At 36.1% G+C, this 23,017-nt stretch overlaps 1 protein-coding gene across 1 annotated transcript in view; it reads left to right on the top strand.

Annotated features, from left to right (window-relative positions):
• The window catches only part of Agps (alkyldihydroxyacetonephosphate synthase), a 608,793-nt gene that overhangs the window by 205,804 nt on the left and 379,972 nt on the right, over positions 1-23,017 (top strand). The gene's annotated exons all lie outside the window — the stretch shown is intronic.

Raw genomic sequence — 23,017 nt, forward strand, 5'->3', positions numbered from 1 at the left:
ATGTGCAGTTCATGTTGCAAGAAGTATCAATCTAAAATGGACAAAGTTGATATCAGAATGGTATCCCAGAGATGGACTTTACATTTTTGTGATACCATTCTGATATCAGCTTTGTCCATTTTTGAGTAAGAGAGCTATAGGAAGATCAAAAAGATGGTGGGAGGATGGGATTCAGTCGCATAGAACAACTCAAGATAGAATTGAATGCAAAACTTTGAGGAAGGACTTCATCCAACAGTAGACAGAAAATGATGGAAAATGGATTAATTTAATTATTCAAATTAAGTGGATATTGAATCCAACATTATTTGGAATAACTTAATATTCCTTTTATATTACATATTACACACAAAGATGTAATATGTCACTTAAGGATCAGAGGTATAAACTAAGAGGAGGCTGCCATATAGCCTATAGGGAATATGGAGAACTTATCAGAGCTTCTTGATGCAGTGTCCAATTCTCAACTTCTCTTAATGCATTTTAGTGGGCATATACCAGTATATTGTACAGATGATATGCTGGATTTGCGATTTAACTTGTCAAATTGTATTCTGTATTGGCTTTAACCACACAGACACACAAATTATAATGGTTCAACATAATCGCATTTATGTCTAATGCTGGCTAGAGTTTTTGTCAGGAAACCAGGACAAACTGGAACAACCTCAAACCCAACAGAATTCAATCGCATAATACTATTTGTCAACAGAATATTAATGGAGCTATCTGTCTCACCTTGGTATTGCAGAGATGAAGAAAACATAGGTGCCCAAGTGTCTATATATTTGTCTATGTTTTCTAAGTAGTCCACGCTAAGGCAACTCATGAATGTTGATAACTGTATTCCCATAAGCTCTCTGGCCAACTTATTTTTATGAAACTTTCATAGCTTCTACATTCACCTTTGAAATAATGCTGGATCTAATATCCACTTGTATAATTTTGCATTGCTGAACTGAAGCCTTTTGGCTCTTTATTTTAGCATATAAAGAATTTTATATTACAACGGCACAGTCATTCATTACATTAAGACAATAATAAAAAACAGAACAAAACAGATAAAAAAAAAAAAGGAATGTTACACAAATACAGTGTTGAAGCTACATTTAGACAACCTTCAAAATTCAACTTACTCAGTTCCTATTTAGTATCCTGTTCGTGCAATCCTAATAAGAAAATAAATAACACAAATATAATATTATTTTTCTGACCTCCAAGGAGTCAAAAGACTCATTGTTGGAGGCCAGCACAAAGTCTATTGTACCATTCCTTAAACTTATCCACTGTCTGCACATTCTCAGGCAATGCATTCCATGCTCTTACCACTCTCCATTTAAAAGACTTTCTTCTTATAAGTTTCAGTAAGGAAATACCATGAGTAGACATATTACTAACTATTATAATAACGGAATTAACTCACGTAAATTATTCTTTATTCGTAGAATTTTTACCTGAGTATCACAGGCATCATCAGTACAGGTACAAGGCTAATTAAACAATAACTGTTATATTCACAAAGCACCGCCTAAGTAGCTAAGGTTAAATTTTCTAAATTTATTTAATTATTATTATTTATTTTTATTTACTTATTTTTAATTATTTAAATTTAATTATTTAGTTATTTAATTATTCAATTATAATAATTTAAAAAAAATTATTTATTTTATTTATTTATTTTTTTTAATTCATAAATTTTTAAATTGTTCAAACCAATTTTAACTTATGGATCTGAGAACTGGGTCAGAAGTAAAACACTTGATCAAATACTAGAGAGCGTAGATATGAGAGTCCTGAGAAAGATTAGGGACGAGAACAGATGGCAATATCATATTAAAACTAGGATATTGGGAAAGAATTTGACATCCAGTAATGTGTTAGCAGAGCTAATCTGAGGTGGTGTGGTCACTTAAAAAGAATGGGCGAGGACAGATTAGCAAAACAAGTGTTCTCTGCTAGATTGGCAGGAAAAAAAGATCCAAGATATAGGTTGATTGATATGGTAAAATATTAGTTAAGTATAGTCTCTGGGAAAAATTCCATGTTACTCCTCTTAAACACTACAGTTATAAGTATGGCTATTATAGCCTGTTTTTGTTAAGGAGTGACCCTATTTAAATACATTGGCTATCAATACTCAAAGGGGGTATATATATTTTTAGGGCATTATTGGTGAGTACAGAAGGCAATTAAGGTAGAATAAAAGAGGTGGGAAAATTTTGGTACATACCTTTATTGATTCTATGATGTCTTCCACTTCCATGATCTCGCTGAAGGTTGTTTACAAGTGTGTGTGTGTGGGGGGGGGGAGTTGCACACAGGAAAATGATTTTGATAACCCGGGTTAATACTAATAATATATATATATAAATGTATACATATATTAATTTGGTTTAGGGTGCATTTTTGTGGGGGGAGCAGAAGGAGGGGGGGAAGGGTAGAAGACTATTGTGACAACTGGGGCAGGTTTTTTACTTTACGGGATGTTGGAGCCGTTTTGGTCGTGTGACCATCCTCGGAACTTATTTGGAAATGAGTGTGGGGCTATGTCAGGGCAAAGTTGTAACACCAAATAAGGGCATTAGTTGTCGCTACGTGGCCGGAGGCGTGGCTTAAATTGTAGGTTCTGGAACGTCCAACATTCGGAAATTAGGTAGGGGCGGTGGATGTTGATAGAATTTTCATCGCATTTTATGGCGATAGTTTCGGATATTCTTAGCATTGTTTCGTTGTCTTGTTTGTCTATGATTATTGCCTTGTCAATTTGAGGGATATGTTTTAGTTCAAGTGCGTGAGCTGCAATCTCAGTCTTCCCTGTACTCTGTGTTTTATTTTTGGTTTTTGTGTTGCGATGTTTTTTGTGTTCAGGTATTCCGGAATGGGGATATTGCAATCCCTAAAGTGCTCTTGTAATCTGGCCCATAGGGACCTAATTGTGGAGCCAGTGTAGGTGACGTCACAATCCTCTTGACAAGGAAATTTGTAGACAACGTTGTGGAGTTCGAATATTTCTTTGTGTGAGAGAGATTTTTTAGGTTTTAGGAGAGTTGCTAATTTTTGGTTCGTGGTGAATACTAGCTTGTAATCTGTGTTTTTGAAAATGTATTTGTAGGCTTTGTATGTGTTCTGGATGTATGGCAATTTGATGACCATATGTGTCGGGAAGTCTGTTTTGGTTGTATTATCGTTATGACGGGATTTTGCCATATTGTTCGCGTAATTTATTAGATGTGTAGGGTAATTGCGATTTTTGAAAACTTGTGTTAAATATTTTAATTCTGTGTTAAGATAATTGCTGTTGGTTGAGAATTTGTAAGCATTGATAAATTGTGATAGGATGACTGATTTTTTGACGGAATATGGGTGGTATGAATTGAAATGGAGGTAGTTTCCGATATGTGTGGGTTTGTGGAATATCTTCGTAGCTATTCTGTTATGGCTTCTGATTAATGTCAGATTTAAGAAATTGATGGATTTGTTCTGTTTCCATGGTGAAATGTAATCTGTTGCTATAATCGTTGAGGGATGTTTGTAAAACGGAGACGTGTGAGGGTTTTCCAATGCATAGAATATCGTCTACGTATCTGCCATAGAAGGTGATGCCGGGGGGGGGGGGGGGGGGTGGAGTAGAAGTGATTCAATGTGTGCCAAGAATAATTCTGCTAGATGACCACTGATGTTTTGACCCATTGGGAGACCGAAAATTTGAACATATAAGGAGTTGTTGAAATTAAAGAAGTTTGCAGATATTGTGAGTTTGATCAAGCTAATGATGTCAATTGGTGTTAGTTTTGTGCGTGTGTGTAGGGTGTGGTCCTCTATGAGTAGTGTGTGCACGATGTCTAAGGTCCTGGGGACATCCACGTTTGTGTATAATGAAGTTGCATCTAATGAGGTGAGGATGTCATCATGGGATGGAGTAATGTTATTTATTTTCCAGAATAGGTCATCCGTATTTTTGATCATACAGATAGACGTTGTTAGTAGTGGTTTGATGAGTTTGGCAACAAAGTTAGATAAAGGAGCTGTGGTAGTGTTCTTGTAGGAGACTATGGGTCGTATCGGATATCCGTCCTTGTGGGTTTTGATGTTCCCGAACATATAGGGGGTGCGTGTAGTGCGGGGAGTTGTGTGTCTCATTGTGGTTTTATCTATTTTGTTTTGGATTTTTAAGATGTGTAAGGTGCTGTTGATTTGTTTTATGAGGTCAGGGGTAGGATCATTGTCGATTTTTTGGTAGGTGTGTTGGTCGTTTAAGACGGCCATAATTTTGTTGTGGTAATCGGTTTTGTTGATGATAACTACAGTGTCTCCTTTGTCAGCTTTTATAATCATGATATCAGGGTTCTTCCTTAAAGATAATAGGGCTCTATGTAAGTTGAGGTAATGTTGGGTTTTACTATTATTTTGCTATTTATAATGTTGTTTATTTTTTGGAATATTGTGTCTCTGTTTGGGTCATTTTCAAGTTTCGCTTGGAGTTCGATGATGATGTCTTTTTTCGGTACAAATTTAGGGGATATCACGAAGTTAAGTCCTTTGTTCAGGATGATGATTTCGTCAGGTGTGAGGGTGTGATCTGACAGGTTTTTGATGGAGTTGTCAAGTGTGGGTTGTGGGACAGTGGTGTCCGAAAGATTGGGAACAGTATATGTTATGTATTTTGTGCCTGTTAAGGCAAACCATTTTTTTGTGTGTCGAGCTTCAGGTAACAGATTGTAGTCGTCGATGTGTGTTTGGGTGCTCTCTCGGAGAAACTTGCCCATTCATTTGGGGACAATAAGGTTTTTAATCTACGTTTCGTATTGTGGATGTATGAATAAGCCTGATTTTTCTTTCTGAATCTGTCATGTATGGCCTGCTTTATGAGTGCACGTGAAGCTCGGTAGCAAATTTTTTTATTCCCGGGAATGGAGCGGTTCCTGCGAACAATAGCAAAGTTTGGCAAACCCCCCCCGCTTGTAAACAACCTTTAGCGAGATCATGGAAGTGGAAGACATCATAGAATCAATAAAGGTATGTACCAAAATTTTTCCACCTCTTTTATTCTACCTTAATTGCCTTCTGTACTCACCAATAATGCCCTAAAAATATATATACCCCTTTGAGTATTAATAGGCATAATACTGGAGTCTTGACAGGCAACAGACTGATTTGGAGGAAAATTCTAGATTTGAAGTTAGTAAAGTTGTAAATTTTTGATGTGGTCATATCCTGTACACCTCTGAGGGTACTGGCAGGAATTTAATGATGATAAAGTTTTGAACAGTAATGGTCCCAGTATTGAACCCCGCGAAACTCCATTTGTAACCTTCTTACTCCCTGATATGATAAATTTAGTATAATCCTTTATCCAAGTGTAAGCAAACAAAGTTTGTCCCTGAAGTATTTTCAGGACTGAGGCAACTTATAGTAAAGGTGGACCAAGCTCTCATCACTCCTTGTCTCAGTATCTCCCATAATGCAAAGCACATCTTACAGAGATGTATAATGCTATGCAATAAGGGAAGGGCCACTACCCAGACCGTTTTAAACCTTTATCGAGATCTCATCAGTGGGAGCCAGACCCAGAAGTGGTGATACTAAGGCATAAGCAATGGAGAGGTCATATTTACTTACACGACTTGCCAAAAGTGCCACCTTGTTATTAAATTACTCTGGATTTAGAGAAAGAATTTGGAAGTTTATTTTCCACTTGGTCGATTATAATAAATTTAGTTTAATCCTTTATCCAAGTGTAAGCAAATAAAGTTTGCGCCTGAAGTATCTTCAGGACTGAGGCAACTTGTAGTAAAGGTGGATCAAGTTCTCATCACTCCTTGTCTCAGTATCTCCCATAATACAAAGCACATCTCCTTACGGACATGTATAATGCTATGCATTAAGGGACGGGCCACTACCCAGACCGATTTCAACCTTTATTAAGGTCTCATCAGTGGGAGCCAGACCCAGAAGTGGTGATACTAAGGCAGAAGCAATGGAGAGGTGATATTTACTTATATGAGTTGCTAAAAGGTGTACCACTTATTGTTAAAAAACTGGGTAGTGGTTCTTCCCTTAATGCATAGCATTATACATGTCTGCAAGGAGATGTGCTTTGCATATGGCAGATACTGAGAAAAGGAGTGATGAGAGTTTGGTCCACCTTTACTCAGTCCTGAAGATACTTCAGGCACAAACCTTGTTTGCTTACACTTGGATAAAGGATTAAACTAAATTTATTATAGTCTAACCAAATTGAAAATAAACTTCCAACATCTTTCTCTAAATTGAAAGTAATTTAATAATAAGGTGGTACACCTTTTGGCAACTCATATAAGTAAATATGACCTCTCCATTGCTTCTGTCTTAGTATCACCACTTCTGGGTCTGGCTCCCACTGATGAGACCTCAATAAAGATTGAAACCGGTCTAGGTAGTGGCCCTTCCCTTAATGAAAGCATTATACATGTTCCTAAGGAGTTGTGCTTTGCATTGTGGGAGATACTGAGACAAGGAGTGATGAAAGCTTGGTCCACCTTTACTACTAATTGCCTCAGTCCTGAAGAATCTTCAGGCACAAACTCTGTTTGCTTATACTTGGATAAAGGATTAAACCAAATTTATTATAGTCTAACCAAGTGTAAAATAAACTTCCAACATTAGTCCCTGATTCTTCTCCCCCATATACCAGTCCACTAATCTGATATCCAAACCTATATGATGCGGCTTAAAAATCAACCTGTCACGTGGCACCCTGTCAAATGCCTTGGAAAAATCGAAAAAAAAATGATGGTGTGTGCGTTCATCCAATGAATGCTCTTGTTACTCTGTTCTAAAAGGTAAGCAGTTTCTGAAACAAGAGCATCATTTAACAAATCCATGCTTTCCTGCATAAATATTTCCTTCATCTGTCCAATCTTGTTTACAAGTTCTTACCAATATCTCCAAAATCTTAACAAGTACAGAAGATATTCAAACAGGCCTATAGTTTGATACATCCATTCTGCCACCACCCTTATGTGATGGTACTGTCTTACCCTCCTTCCACTTTCCATGAATCTTATCCCATTGCAAGACTTTCATTAAATATCCAAGTTAATGGACATTCAGTTCCATATGATGGAATTTCACTACCTGTTTCTCTTAAAACAGGTGGTGAAATTCCATCCTATCTTCCTGCCTTATTGACTTTTAGCTTATTTAGTATTTGGAATATATCCTGTTCATGGTAGCATTTCACCATTCATTATCCTTCTAGAAATAAATCCTGTAGTACCAGGATGGAACACTAATAAAGTGATCATTAATATCTCAACTATGTAATCTGCTTTGGTAACCTGATTCCCATGTTCATCCAGCAAGGTAATCCGTCTGCTATCATTTTTCCTCCTACTAGCCACATACTGAAAAATCTCCTTGGGATTCTCCATGGATTGCAGTGCCGATCTCCTCTCATACTCAAATTTTTTTTGTCCTTATAATATCAGTCACTTTGCTAGCCTGAATCTTTTTCTCGTGTAACTGTTCTCCATCACTCTCTTTATACATCTCTCATAATCTCTTTTTCTTCTGCAATCTCCCTTTTATTTCTTTTGTCACCTATTTGACTCCAAATTCTTTATCTTGTTCACTCGAGGTATACAATCTGCCATCGCTGTCAACTTTTTTTTAAGTATCTCCCATGCATAATGACTCCTTGTCCTTCAAATTCTTTCATCCATTGTACTGCATCAACCTGTTTTCTAAGTCTATGATAGTCACCTGCCTTACAATTCACATAAATTCTTTCTATTTTGATACCTCACATGCCTTTTCATCCTCCAAGTCAAGACTACATGGTCACTCTCACCAGCAAGGAACAAATTATGTCATTTCTTTTCCAATTGGATCCTATGATTCTATGATCAAATCAAAAACTCTTGATCCTCATGTTCCCTTCACCATATGCTTCCTAAGACAGTTGTCACTTAAAGAAATCCAAAAATTCAGTTCTCTTATTACTGCATACTGTCTCTTCTGTCCAGTTTATATCCCCATTGGTGAGATCTCCTATAATGATTTCTTGCTTTGCATATGCCAAACTAATTTGCCTGAACATTTCCTGCTCATTGCCATCTATATTACCTAGTCTGTAGCAACATCTAACTGAATAACTTGTCTGATAAACATCTCACACCATATGTAATCTCAAAGCCATTAGTGTTATTTTCACTGAGATTTTCACCCTGAGAGGGCAGTTGATCTCATATCATGAGTAACACTACACTACCACATTTTCCCCTCCCTGTCCTGCCTATATGCTATATGCTAAAAATGCTTTAATGTCTGTCCTTGTTCAAACATCCTTGTCAGTTAACCAAGTTTCACTGATACCAACAACCTTTTTAGAGACAGAGTCAATCAATGCCACAAACTCATTTCCTTTATTCCTGATGCTCCTAGCATTTGTATACAGAAAAACTAGTGTATTGCCTGTGTTCTTATAACCATCATTTCTCCACCTGGCTCTGTAATATAGTGTACTCCCTCTCATTTTTTAATCCACTGATTTTGCATGAGGTGTTTCCTGCAATATATGACCTATGTGGTTCTAGTTTCCCTGCCCAGACACACTCACTTGCCCAGAAAACAACACTTTCCAAATACCTGGATTGTTCTGCATTCAAATATAATTCATTTCTTACATACAGCTCTCTTCTCTCTCTCTCTCTCTCTCTCTCTCTCTCTCTCTCTCTCTCTCTCTCTCACACACACACACACACACACACACACACACACACACACACACACACACACACACACACACACACACACACACACACACACACATTCCATACCTCTTTTTCTACGCATTGTTGCTGTTGTTTTATTCATTATCACTCTTCGCCTCCATTCCATGTTATCATACTGGGGTGTGGACACATTTCTGCTGCACTATTGTTGACCTCAAATCTCGTCGTGCTACAGGATTCACGCTACCTCTTAGATCATTTTTCCCAAACATTACTATCATCTCCACTACATTTTCACTCCTCTTTACTGTCATTGACATACTCTGTTGTTCCACTAGGCAGGCACTCATATGGCACTCTACTCTACACACCCTGAATCATTGAATCTCCATACATGACACACTGAACAGATTCATTCATCCTTCTCTCACCGGCATTCCTGACTGACAGCTTCAAATCTCTCCCTCTCTCTCCTACTTCTCTATCTCTTCACTTTCTGCAATTCCCTTTCTTCCCTTGTCTCTTCCATCCTTTGCATTCTGATGCCATTCTCTTACACCTACTCTAATTCCTTTCACACTAGCCAACCTCTCCATCCTCCTACTGATATCTTCATTCAATCTCCTCAGCTCAGTCTTTATGCCTTCCTTCTCCTTTTTCAGCAGTTCTGTTTCCACACATCCTGCTTTCAATTGGCATTCACACACATACACAATTATGGCCTTCAGACAAACCATCTCTGCTAAACTTTCCAAGATTAAATCCATATGTACATCTTTAACATTCTCTCCACCCTCCAATACACTACTAGTATCTACAAATTGAATTTTACTTGTTTCTGAAGCACTATTTCCACTACCACTAAATCTTGAGATCGAGATACTTATCTTTCTGTGCCTCCCACTGCCTACATTTCATGCACACGTATACATTCCCTTCTTGCACCTGCTACATTTTTAAACAATAGGATGCATATCTTTCATAGCTACCTACAAAATGATCAACCATGCTGCAAATAATGTAGTTTTTAAATGATGCTAGTAAAACTGTTGGTTGCCATGTTGAATACCATCGATACATTTGGATACTATACTGAGACAATAAAATTCTAAAAAAATACCAGACAGTCATACAAACAACAACAAAAAAAAAAAAAAAAAATCGCAAATTTGAATAGTGCAAACTTAAAAACCAGTATTGGCAAAAAAAAATAAAATACAATAATGTCTTTTGTTACTACTAATACTTATTTTTTTTCAACAGCTCGCATCACCGCATCATCCTTATCTTCACTTGATAGTAGCGTTGCTCATATATCATCATCAATATAACCTGCCATGATTATTTTGCTATATCAAATTCCTTGATTATTGGAAATCGAGCCTTTCTGAACATCCACTTGATGCATGTCATAGAATTGACTGCAGAGGTACCTTTACAGTCTTTACATTGTACCAAAACTTTGCACAAACAAGAATTCAAAGACGTCTGTGAGTTGCTAATAAATTATTCAAATCTTAAAATGATGGCCTCATTGATGTAACTCTAGCAAGATGTTATGTGGAACTCCAGTCCCCCAAAAGCCATGATTCCAACACCAAATATCTTTTTTTTTTCTTTTAGCTCTACAACCCTTTATAGGATTTGGCTTGTTTCACAATATATTTCCATTCTGCTCTGTTCAATGCAGTACTTTCCAATTCTTAACTTAAAGAATTCCGAGTTCTTTCTCAACCTCATCTAACCATCTCTTTTTAGGTCTTCCTCTTTTTTCTTTGTCCAGTTAACTCCTCTACTTTCTTCCATCCTTTCTAAATGGCCTATCCATGCTATTCTTTGTGCCTTAATAAATCTAACAATATCTTTTCCATTTATTAATTTGTTAATTTCACTATTTGTTCTTATTCTCCAATTGTCATTCTTCTCTTTAATTGGTCCATAAATTTTTCTCATTATTTTCCTTTCAAAAATCCTTAACCTGTTCTCTTATTTTTGGGATAAAATCCATGAATTACATCCATATGTTATTACTAGTGTCTAATAATTGATTTATAAATTTTTAGTTCAGAATTCTTATCTAGAGCTTTACTACCAGTAATCCTTTATGCATGTGATAGCATTTATTTCCAGCTATTATTCTATTATTTATTTCTTCAGCTGTGTTATTCATTATTGTTATTAGGGATCCTAGATAATTAAAATGATTTACTGATTCAAAATTATAGCTATCTATACTACATTTTGAGGTTATTCTATTTCCATTACTTCCATATTGCATATATTTAGTTTTTTGCTCATTAATTTGTAAACCAACTTCTTTTGCATTTAAATCTAATTCTTTGACCTTACTTTAAAAATCCTTCTTCGTATGACTAATTATTGCAATATCATCTTCATATGCACAAATCTGTACAGATTTATTATTAATATAGCCTCTTAAATTGAGTCTTATTATATATGCAAGTGTCAAATTAAAGAAACTTGCAGACAATGCATCTCCTGTTTCGCTCTAGAACTTATTTTGAATGCTTCTGTTAACTCACCTTGCATTTTAATTTTTGCTTTAGATCCTTCTAGTGTTATTTCAATCATTCTAACCAAATTTTATGGGATTTCCAATCTTTTAAGATTATTAATCATTTTTGTCTATTTATTTTATCAAAAGTTTGTTTAAAATCAGTATATAAATTGTATAATTCTATATTATATTCCATACATTTTTCATGTATATTCCTTAACATTCCTTATTATCACAACACCAAATATTGGCATTTTAATTTTTGCTTTAGATCCTTCTAGTGTTATTTCAATCATTCTAACCAAATTTTATGGGATTTCCAATCTTTTAAGATTATTAATCATTTTTGTCTATTTATTTTATCAATACCTGAAGCAGAAAAAGCCATAAAAAACCTAAAATCTTTTATCTTTGTTTAAAATCAGTATATAAATTGTATAATTCTATATTATATTCCATACATTTTTCATGTATATTCCTTAACATTCCTTATTATCACAACACCAAATATCATACCACCAAATGTATTCAATACAGAAACTAGCAAAAACATAACTATTAGGCCATTACTCAGTATTCTTCAGACAAAGTATAAGACTCCAGAAAATTTACTCTAGCAAATAGTTCTGTTTATCCATTATAGTTCCATAGAGCCATTGCCCCTTTAAGCCATTACTTCAAACAGTAAAAGCAAAATTTTTTTGATAGCAAACTGAATTTCCTCAGAAATGATATCACAAAACACGCTGTTGAGAGTAATAGTAATGTTCAGGGATTTTCTTAAAACTATTGGCATTTTGTATTAAAATACAAAATAAAGGAGAGGAGATAATAGCTGAATTGAGTAAACACAGATAACAGCAGGAATGAAAATAAAGGAACCAGTGCGAAACAGAATGAATTACAGAAAATCATACACAGAGGACAAGACATAAAGGATCAGCAAGAATCATACTTAAACTATAGCATACAAAATAATAACACGAAAAGTGCAAATGCAAACAATGAGAGGCACAAGAAAGAAGAATCTCTGTTCAGTTAGTTCCATTGCACTAATTGCATTTTACCTTCTGCATTATACAATGCAGTCACTCTAAGATTTTTATATCTCCATACTTTAGCTTTTCTGGTCGAATATCGTCTACTCCAGTTGCCTTCTCCCATTTTAGGTTTTTTATGGCTTTTTCTGCTTCAGGTATTGATATGTGTTCCTAAAAATACTTGGAAAGAAAATTAATAGATTTCTAGCAGAGTTTTGATAATAATTGCCAAGACCAGATTTGTGGTTTAAGCAAATAATCTTATGATCGATTGGTACAGTTGAGTACTTTAGAGCATCAAAATATAAGAGTGCGATCATATTGGGTTTGGCTTGTGAAATAGACACCAATTAGGGAGAAAGTTGTTGATTGATAACTAGGCATGAAATCTTAATTGTATTGAATTAGGATATTTGGTATAGCATCCTCAGCTGCTATACCAAATGTATCCTCAAATGTATACATGAACATTTAATAATGATAATCAAGAATAATAAGAATATAACATGACTGCAATTTTGAGTTTTGTTGTCTTGCGAATGTATACGATAAAGGGAAATGCAGTTTTTAACATTTACAAGTGCACACATATCTTATTCTTAAATTGCAAATTGTTTAGTAGAGTGTGATTTAATTAATTTAATGGTAATGATTTAATGTAAAATTAGCTTCAGTGCATGACTGTATACTATTTCTGTTGTTATTTATAATGTATATGCACCAAATAATAACAGAATAAAAGAGATGGGTTCTTAGCATTAGAAAGTGCAAGACAAAAGTTGTTGGCATTATTAAGAACTGGTTAATGGAAGAGGGGATATCCTTACAGCAATAGAATGTGATGGTTACTCTGTATTCCAGGATAGGAAGATAGTGGAGTATCACTGATGGTTTCAGAAGAATTATATTTAACCAGCTTAGATATCTCAGTTTATTAGGTAATACAGGCAGTTGGTAAAATTTTTTTGATTGTTTGGTGTGTCCCGTTAACGTGTGTAAAGCATACACAAGTTAACTGGACAAATGTAGTTAAGTACTATGAAATATAGAAACATAAGAGGAATACATGTTCTAAGTAAATAAATTACAAAATTTAATTATGTTGGAAATAAATATTTATTAAGAGCAAAATTTTTGTTCTAGTTTTAAGACCATTCTCAATGGGAACACTGAAGAGATAAAATTCAATAGCAATAACTGTTGAAAATTATGATGTAATATAATATATATAACACATGATATAATATTTATAATAAAAGGAGAATTTGATCTGGGACTTATGATTCAAGAAAAGGACATTTGAATTATTATGAACATGTCGTGATGGTATTGACTAAGATAATTTACCAGCTGGGAAAGTTTTAAGAGAGTCATTTCTGTTCAGATTAGCATGATTAATACTCACTTCACAGTTTTTTCTATATAATCTTTCTAATAAAAATTGGCTCCTGTGTAAAGCATAAATTGTTATTAATATTTTGGGCATGCCATTAACGAATGATGAAATTTCATCACTGTCTAAAGGGTTAGATTTTGGCATAGCTCCAAAAATCTTTCCCATTGTGTATTTCATGTTTAATACTGTTAAAGGCTCTGTATCCTCTTGCAAAAATAGTCCAATTTGAAACTGATTTTATTTTGTTTTTCTACTTAGGCTGGAAAGAGGTACAGACTTAAAATTAATTTTTGGCTATATCCTTCTCTTAAATGTAATAAAATTTAATTATAGTAAGATATGGTGGTCGTTCTGTAGTCATCCAGGACAAAAACAGTCATTTTATGAAGCTCAATATTTCATTATGTGATTATTCTTCCTTATCGCTGTGTCTCTGGGGGTGGCCTACAAAATCCCATGTCAATAAACTACATTCCTTCTCGGTGATCTCAAAATCTGATCTGGGAATGAAGATACAATAAACATGACATGAGTTCATCATGTTTGAGCTCTGAGATTGTTGTCTCCTGAAGATCTATAAAGAAAATGTTTCTTTATGACCCTATTGTAGTTTTGTTTGAAGTCCAGTATACAAACTTACTAAACATTCAAAAGTTCTCTCTTTACTCCATCATTTTAAAAATTCAAAAAATTTGAAGAACAAGATTTCTGGACATATATTAACACTTATTAAGTTATCTGCCAGCAGATAATTTAATAAGTGTTAATATAGTTTCTCTCTTGACAAACATCCCTTTTACAGATGTTAGTTATTATGCAGAGATATTCACCAGATTGTAAAATTATTTGACTTCACTATAAATGCAGGATACTTTTCCTGCCAAAATAAATTTTATGAAAAAGTTGAAGATACTGCTATGGGTTCACTTATTTCTCCCATCTTGGACAACTATATTTAGAACAGCATATACTTTACACTTTCTCTCAAGCCCTCTATATTATTATTATTATTATTAAGAGAGACCTCCAGGGAGTCAGGGACTTATCGAGGGAGGCCACATACTACACACCCACACACACCAGCTATCATACTTATTCTTGAATTCATTCACACTGCTTGCACTCATAACATCCAATGGCAACCGATCCAATCATTCACCACCCTATGATATAGTGGTGCATAATGGCTTTGTTATGTCGACATTTTTGCAGTTTGGAAGTCTTTTCTATCTGAGATCTATTTGTTCTTCAGAAAATTAAAATTAGAAGACAAAAATCTCCTCTTGGATGATCTGATCCATAACTGACAGTGTTTTTGGCTATTGGATACTGTTTAGCACTGTTTGTTATTCAGAAAGAAAACAAGTACGTGTCCCTTTTATGCCCAGTCATCTAATCAGAAATTCATCCCAACTTCTTGGGTGCCTTCTACCCTTAATGCTGTTTCTTATCTTCCATCCCACAAGTCAAGCATCATCAAAATCATAGTGCATTGTGCACTACTGATATTTCTGAAAGCAGAACTGTTTTGTTAGTTACTTTCACCTCCAATGGCTGCAGTCCCAAAATTATCACCAAAGTACAGCGGTACCTTGGATTGCAAGTAACTTGGTCTGCGAGTGTTTTGCAAGACGAGCAAAAATTTTTAATAAATTTTAACTTGATAAATGAGCGAGGTCTTGCAATGTGAGTATCACCTATACATTTTGTCTGCCGAGCGTCACGTGATCACAAGCCGCTCAGGATTGTGGGTAATCGTTTTGCATGCTTGGTCTCAGTCAGCATACCTCATTCGTATAGTCAACATTCATGCTAGCGTTGTGACCACGTGTGTGTGCGAAAAGCATTTTTTTATTTTGTGTCCAAATGTAGTGACTGTTCTTTATTAACTATACAACAATGGCCCCAATGAAGAAAAGGATTGAAAAGGAAGGCGGTAAGAAGAAGGAGATGATTACGGTGGAAGTTAAGGAGGAAATCATCAGGAAACACGAACAAGGTATGAAAGTGGCCACCATCGCAAGATTTTATAAGAAGTCTACGTCAACGATTGGCACAGTATTGAAGAACTAAGGGGACTAGATGTAGCAAAAGGAGTCACGAGAGTATCAACACAATGGCCACGTATTCTGGAAGATGTAGAAAAGTTGCTTTTGGTTTGGATAAACAAGAAGCAACTAGCAGGTGATACTGTGACCGAGAACTTGATCTGTGAGAAGGCAAAGGCCTTGTACGCCGACCTTGTAAGTAAACTGCCAGGTACGTCTACAGAAAACAAAGAAGGCTTGAAGGCGAGCAGGGGATAGTTTGATAACTTTAAGAGGAGAAGTGGCATCAATAGTGTTGTGAGGCACAGTGAGGCTGCAAGTTCAGACACAAAGGCAGCTGAGGCGTTCGTTGCAGAGTTCCAGAAGCTCATGGTTTCTGAGTGTTACCTGCTGCAGCAAGTTTTTAATTGCGATGAGATGGGGCTTTTTTGGAAAAAGATGCCAAAGAGGACCTACATTACAGCAGAAGAGAATGCAATGCTCGGTCACAAGCCCATGAAAGACCGTCTCACCCTCTTGCTGTGTGCTAATGCAAGCGGTGATTTCAAAGTCAAGCCCCTGCTCGTGTATCATTCTGAGAATCCACGAGCCTTCAAGAAATGCAAGGTGCAGAAGAGCCAGTTAAACGCTATGTGGAGGTCCAACAGCAAGGCTTGGGTCACTCGTATCTTGTTCGTTGAGTGGATTAACGAGGTCTTCAGTCCTGCAGTGAAGAAATATCTTTTAGAAAAAAAATTGCCACTGAAAGTCTTGCTGGTTATGGATAATGCTCCTGTTCATCCTCTAGGCCATGAGGATGACTCACTGGAAGAATTAGAGTTCATTAAGGTCAGGCTCCTTCCTCCCAACACTACTCCATTACTCCAGCCCATGGATCAGCAGGTCATTTCGAACTTTAAAAAGCTTTACACCAAGGAACTATTTCAGCGATGCTTTGGGGTGACCGAAGGAACTAACCTTATCCTCCGAGAGTTTAGGAAAGATCATTTCCACACCGTAAACTGCGTCAAGATCATCGATAAAGCCTGGGATGGCGTCACCAAGAGAACCCTTAATTCTGCTTGGAGAAAACTGTGGTCTGATTGCGTCGAGGGGTTTGCTCATGAGCAGGAGCTGCCAGTTGTCGATGAAATTGTGTCCTTGGGGAAGACCATGGAACTGGAGGTGAATGAGAACGACATTCAAGAGCTGGTGGAGGAACATGGCCAGGAGTTTACCACTGATGAACTGATGGATCTGCACTGCAAGCAACAGCAAGAGGTTATCTTGTCTGAGGAGGAAAAGACTGAGACATCCCTCTCTTCAAATGAGATTAGGGAGGTGTGTAAAATGTGGGAAACAGTGCATAATTTTGTAGCAAAGTACCACCCGTATTCATCTATTTAACAACATTGCATTGTTGTTAAATAGATGAATCTGCAATGTCATATTTCCGTGAAATCCTCAAAAGGAGGCAAAAGCAAGTGTCATTGGATAGGTTCCTTGTTAAAGTCGCACAAAAAGAAAAAGAGTCAACAGATAGCAGTGATTCCGTTAGTGACAATGAAAGTCGTCCTACCCAATAGAATTACTGTAATATGTAATTGTAATGTACAGTAATTAATAAATTCAATTACTTTATGTATATTATATTTAAATAATAAAAATATAAAAAGGTATTCATATATGAGGTATATGTATTTTGTGTTAATCATTTTTATATGAATATTTTTGAGTTTTGGAACGAATCATCTGAGTTTCCATTATTTCTTATGGGGAAATTAGCTTTGATATACGAGTGCTTTGGATTACAAGCACGTTTCCAGAACAAATTATGCTCGCAAACCAAGGTACCATTGTAGTTGATATTTTTAGCTGTCATCTGATTACTTCTTCATAGGAAATTTTTAGAATCCAAGAAGCTTACCACACTTCTGTGCCGGATTAACTTTCAATTTCTTTCCATCTGTTTCACAAACTAAAATCATTCCTACAAATACCCTTCTCTCTCTCTCTCTCTCTCTCTCTCTCTCTGCCTTATTCAGGAGTTTAGAGATTTCTTACAGATTAGGATTACATCCAACTCTGTGATTCTGATAAGTCTTTGTCACTCACACACATCCATAAGATATGATTCTTTGGAATAAAGTTTTACTGCAGAACAGCCAGTTGTTATAAAGATTATATAAATAAAGTTTGGGAAGTGAATAGTGATCATCCTAACCTGAACAGAAATGACTTTCTTAAACTTTCTCAGTTCTTTCTGATTGCGTTTAATTAATTAATTAATCAATAATAATTTCAGTGCCATTTCCTTGAATTCTAAATTACAGATTGAACTCTCCTTTTGCAATGGATATTACATCACATGCTATAACAATAGCTATTCTGTTGTATTTTGTCTCTTTAACTGTTCACATTGAGAATGATCTTGGAACCAGACCCGATATTTTGCTATTAATAAAGATTTATTTCTACCATAATTGAATTCCGTAATATTAACTTAGAATATGCAGTTGAATGATGCTGTGGATCTGGATCATCTGAAGGACCAAATTGTATGGACATGAAATCCCATGGATGCAAAACTGTTGTTATTAGTGATTTCAGTAATGGTTATGTGGAGATTGGAGAGAGGAGAAAACATGTACAGTGAGGGAAATAAAATTTATAGAGTTACTGAGCGATAACTATTTTAAGCCCTGTGTTAAGTGAAGGAACTTGAGGCTCAAGAATACTGGAACCATTAATATAATCCAAGAATCTTTCTCTCTGTAAATGACATGACTGTTATACCTCCATTTGGTGAGAGTGGTTATGCAGTTTTGAGTTGGGAGGTAACAAATCATCTTGAAAGCTTTAAGAAGGGGTATGTAACTATGAGGCAGGTGATTAATAAGGTGAGATGGCAACTTGAAATAGTGCCTCATATTGAGAACTGCATGGCAAAGGAGTCAGGAGTGTATGGGAGTAGTCAAAGGATAGCTGAATGCATCTACATCTAAGGCTACTGAGAGTTAGGAGAATAAATCATTTGGGAGTTAACGATTCAATAATATTTTAAAACAAGTGCTGCATAAAAAGAAAGTGTTGTGGATCCAGTATTTTGAGAAAGGTGATGATTAGGCCCAGGAACAGTATAAAAAAGTGGGCTAGGAAGATTACAGCCACAGTGAGGAAGGTAATATGAGACTACAAAAAGTCAGGTGAAAGGCTAAGGGAAGTCCTAAAGATTTTTATGTGCTAGGTAAAAGGAAGAATAATCATGGAGGACTGACTTTAGTGACCATAGGTTAGGAAAGTATCTGATGTACTAGAAATAGTAGCTGAATTCTTGAGTAATCATCTTAGCATAGTACAGTTCAGGTAGCTTTATTAGCTTTCTAGATATTCTGGCGAAACTAGACAAATGAATACATGTGGATGAGTTAGAATTATTGCAGCATTACAAGAACTGGACATAAATGGAATTGCATGGGATATCATCATAGTTACTGAAGGAATGTGCAAGAGAATTACCAGTTCACTTGATTCAATTGCTTGTCTTGATCTCAGCTGCAGAAGACAAGGCTAAGACCAAAGCAACCATTATAGACCAGTTCTTGAAGTGTTTCATTATGGTGTTGTGGAAGCTAGTTAAGGACACACACACATCAAGAAGTGAATAGAAAGAAACATTTTGAATCTATACAGATTAGCATGGTTTTGTTAAAGGTGATGGTAGTCCATACATATTCTGTAATAGTGACAATAGAGCGAATAAATACATCATGATACTTCTGGATTTTGCAAGGCATTTAACACGATTCCAGATCCAGATTTAACAGAAATTGTTGAGCCTAAGAGGTGGATGCACTGAAGTATATGGTGCATTGTTGTTTAGTTCATATATTAATGCTATTGGGGATTGTTTAGAAGTTAATATCCAGTTTTTATCTGAAACTTACTGATGACCGATAAGTAACTTATTGACTTATGGGCAGTAAATACCAGTCCATTCTTATCAAGTACAGTCAGCGTTCGACTGTACTTGGTAAGAATGCTAAAGTCAGATGAACTGAAGATAAAAGGAGTATTAATGGAGAGGAAATTGAACTTGCAGAAGAATAGGAAAGTACCACATGGACATAATTTGCATTACTGAGACAAAGAAGGCAAAAACAGGTGAGAGTTTACTAAATAATAATTATAAGATGTTATACTTAGGATATAATGAACAAGGAAAGAGTAGCAGTAGCATTCAACACCAAACATGAAGATAAACTTCTTGATTGAAAGGCAGTTTCAAATAGAGCTATATGGGCACACTTGAAAATGGTGAAATGGACAATGAAACTTGTTTGTGCTTATGATTCCACAGAAGGTTCTTCAAAGGAAGAAGTGGAAGAATATTTTCAGTTATTAGAACAAGAAGTTGATGTAAAGAAAAAGCCGTACTTGTAGGAGATGTAACCAGCACAGTAGGACATGAATCCCACTAGGTATATAGAAACATTTTAGGAAAATTTCAGGACATGGACTAGTCATTACTAACGCCATGTTCTAGCATAAAGATGTGCACAAGTTCACATGGAGAGAGGACCCAAGAAATAAGAGCCTCATTGACTATATCCTTGTTGATAGTGATATCTTCATGATGGTTCAAGATACAAAAAGTGGATTTGAAATCAAAACTGACCATTACTTAATGCTAAGCAGGATAAAAATGGTTATTACATTGAAAAGAACATTGTGCAAGAAAGTTTTAAAAAGAATTAACGTAGAACAGCTCTTACAGGTAAACTGTAGACAAGTATACAAACTTTACTATATAATGCTTGTATAGTTGTTAACTGTAGACAACTATACAACATTATTGAAGAATGTTTGAAAACAAGAATCAAACAAGAACCATGGAGTCTCACTGACAAACACTGAATAAGATATTGATTAATTCAGCTAAGGAAGTATGTCATAAAGTTGTCTTATAAGGACAGGCAAATAAGAACCCCATGATGGACATGAGAAATTAAAGAAGCAATTCCGAAAAAGAAGAAAGCATACTAAAAGTTTCTAGCAAATAAGTTAGCAGATGTCCTAAAAGAATACAGAGAAAAATATAAGAGTAACTAAGCTATGTGTAAAAGTATCTAAACAAAAGTAATGTGAAGACTTTGGTAAGAATATAGAAAATGAATATCAGGAAGGTGGCAAAATGTTCTGGAGGTTATTGACAAAGCTTAGAAATGGAGGAGCACTGTAAAAGGAATCAGAGATGGTAAAGATGACATGAAACTGAAGATAAGGATATCCTAGGTGTCTGGAGTAATTACTTTGAAAGACAAATAAAACAGGCAGTGACAGAACCATACTAAAACATTTTCAAGAGGAATGCAAAGAGTGAGGGAGGTACATATCAATACTTGAGCTAGAAAAAGCCATCAAAAACTTGAAATGCAGAAAGGCATCATGGAGTAAGTTATATTTGACCAGATATGCTCAAATATGAATTCTCGTAGGAAGGCTTATACGTTGGTTATACATGCATGCTAAATAACTTAAGGAATTCACAACGTACAATAGAATATAAATTAAATTAAACTTTAATAAAAGTTTCCAATATTTCGGCAACGTCACGTTGCCATCTTCACAGGAACTTAGGATAAAGACATGTGCACGGAGGCACTATACACAGTAAATGAGGACGAAGCGAGGAAGCTATTGTTTCTCCTAAAAGTCCTGATGGTGACCCCCTAGCAGGCTATGTAGGTATTCTTGGCCATTGGGCTGAATGTCTTCTGATGTATGTCTCCCAAATTTGGGGCAGCCTCATGCAACCAAATTTGTTGAGATTTGGCATGTTTCTTAGGGCTGAGGCTGATTCCATGAAAAGTCTTTCAAATTTGAATTTGCTATGGTGTATTACTGTAGCTTTCTTCCACCGTATTCTGTGGCATGTATCCAGAGAATGGTCTACAAGACCAGAGTGGCTGTCCTGGTGAAATCGGATGTAGTCCTTGTGTTCTGAGATTCTGATATTCGCTGTCTTGCTTGTTTGGCCAAAGTAGGACAGCTTACAGCTGCAAGGGACCTGGTATACACCAGGTAGGTCTAGGGGAAGTGGTTGGTCTTTGGTGGAGCAGATAAGGGACGCCAATTTTCTATATGGTCTGTAACAAGAGGTTAAGTCATGTTTTTTTAAGATTTTGGTAATTTTTTCCGAGGTGCCTCGGATGTAGGGAATGGTGATGGATTTAGAGTAATCCTTGTTGTGGGGGGGGTTGGTTTATTGGTTTCAATATTTTTTTTGGAGGGTAGCTGTTGGCTGAGAAAGTGTCGAAGATGTGGTTTAGTTCAGTGGTTAGGGCATTGTCATTTGAACAGATTAGTTTAGCCCTGTTGTATAGTGTCTTAACTCCATATTGTTGTGTGTGTGTGTGGGGATTGTTGGTGGATGTATCTGCCTGTATGGGTGGGTTTTCTATAAACTGAGAAAACAAAGGTTCCATCAGGTTGTCGGGTGACTAGTGTGTCTAGGAATGGGAGGCGATTGCTTTCCTCTTTTTCCAGGGTGAACTTGATTATGGGGTGTTGGTTGTTTAAGTGTGTTAAGAAGGAGAGGAGTGTGTCGGAGCCATGTGGCCAAATAGCGCACACATCATCAACGTAGCAAAGCCATGTGGTTGGTTTTTGTAGGTAGAGTTTAAGGCTTTCTCTTGAAAAGTCTCCATAAAGAAGTTGGCCAAGGGAGGGGAGAGTGGTGAACCCATGGCTGTCCCCTCTATTTGTTTGTAGAGTTTTCCTTGCCGAACGAAATAGCCTGAGTTCATTGTGAACTGAAATAGGACTGAGATATCAGGAGGAAATTTAGCTTGGATTAACTCTAAGATTTCCTTGAGTAGGACATTTGTGAATAAGGAGGAGACGTCAAAACTGATCATTATGTCAGTATGTTGGAGTGTAAGGTTTTTTATGCTGGCTTTGAAGTGGGCTGAGTTTTTTATGTATGATGGTGTGTTTCCAGTATAGTGTGTGAACGCTTTGGCCAAATGTTTAGCTAATCTGTATGTGAGGGAATCAATGCCATCCATTATGGAACGTAATGGCACATTTTCTTTATGCATTTTTGTGAGTCCATATATGCGTGGGGGGGTATGGAGTTGAACGGTTTTAATTTGTTAGTAACTTCTACAAGCCAAGAAGTGACCTTCTTAAGGAGCCTTTGGAGTTTTCTAATTTGTGAGTTGGTGGGATTGTATTCTGTAGGGAGGTAAGTAGACCTATCTAATAATAGAGCCATAAGCTTACCTGTGTAGTCCGTTTGGTTAAGTATTACTGTGGCG

The sequence above is a fragment of the Typopeltis vanoorti genome, chromosome 9, assembly GCF_054136105.1.
Source record: "Typopeltis vanoorti isolate ZY-2024b chromosome 9, IOZ_Tvanoo_1.0, whole genome shotgun sequence".
NCBI classification, from domain to species: Eukaryota; Metazoa; Arthropoda; class Arachnida; order Uropygi; family Thelyphonidae; genus Typopeltis; species Typopeltis vanoorti.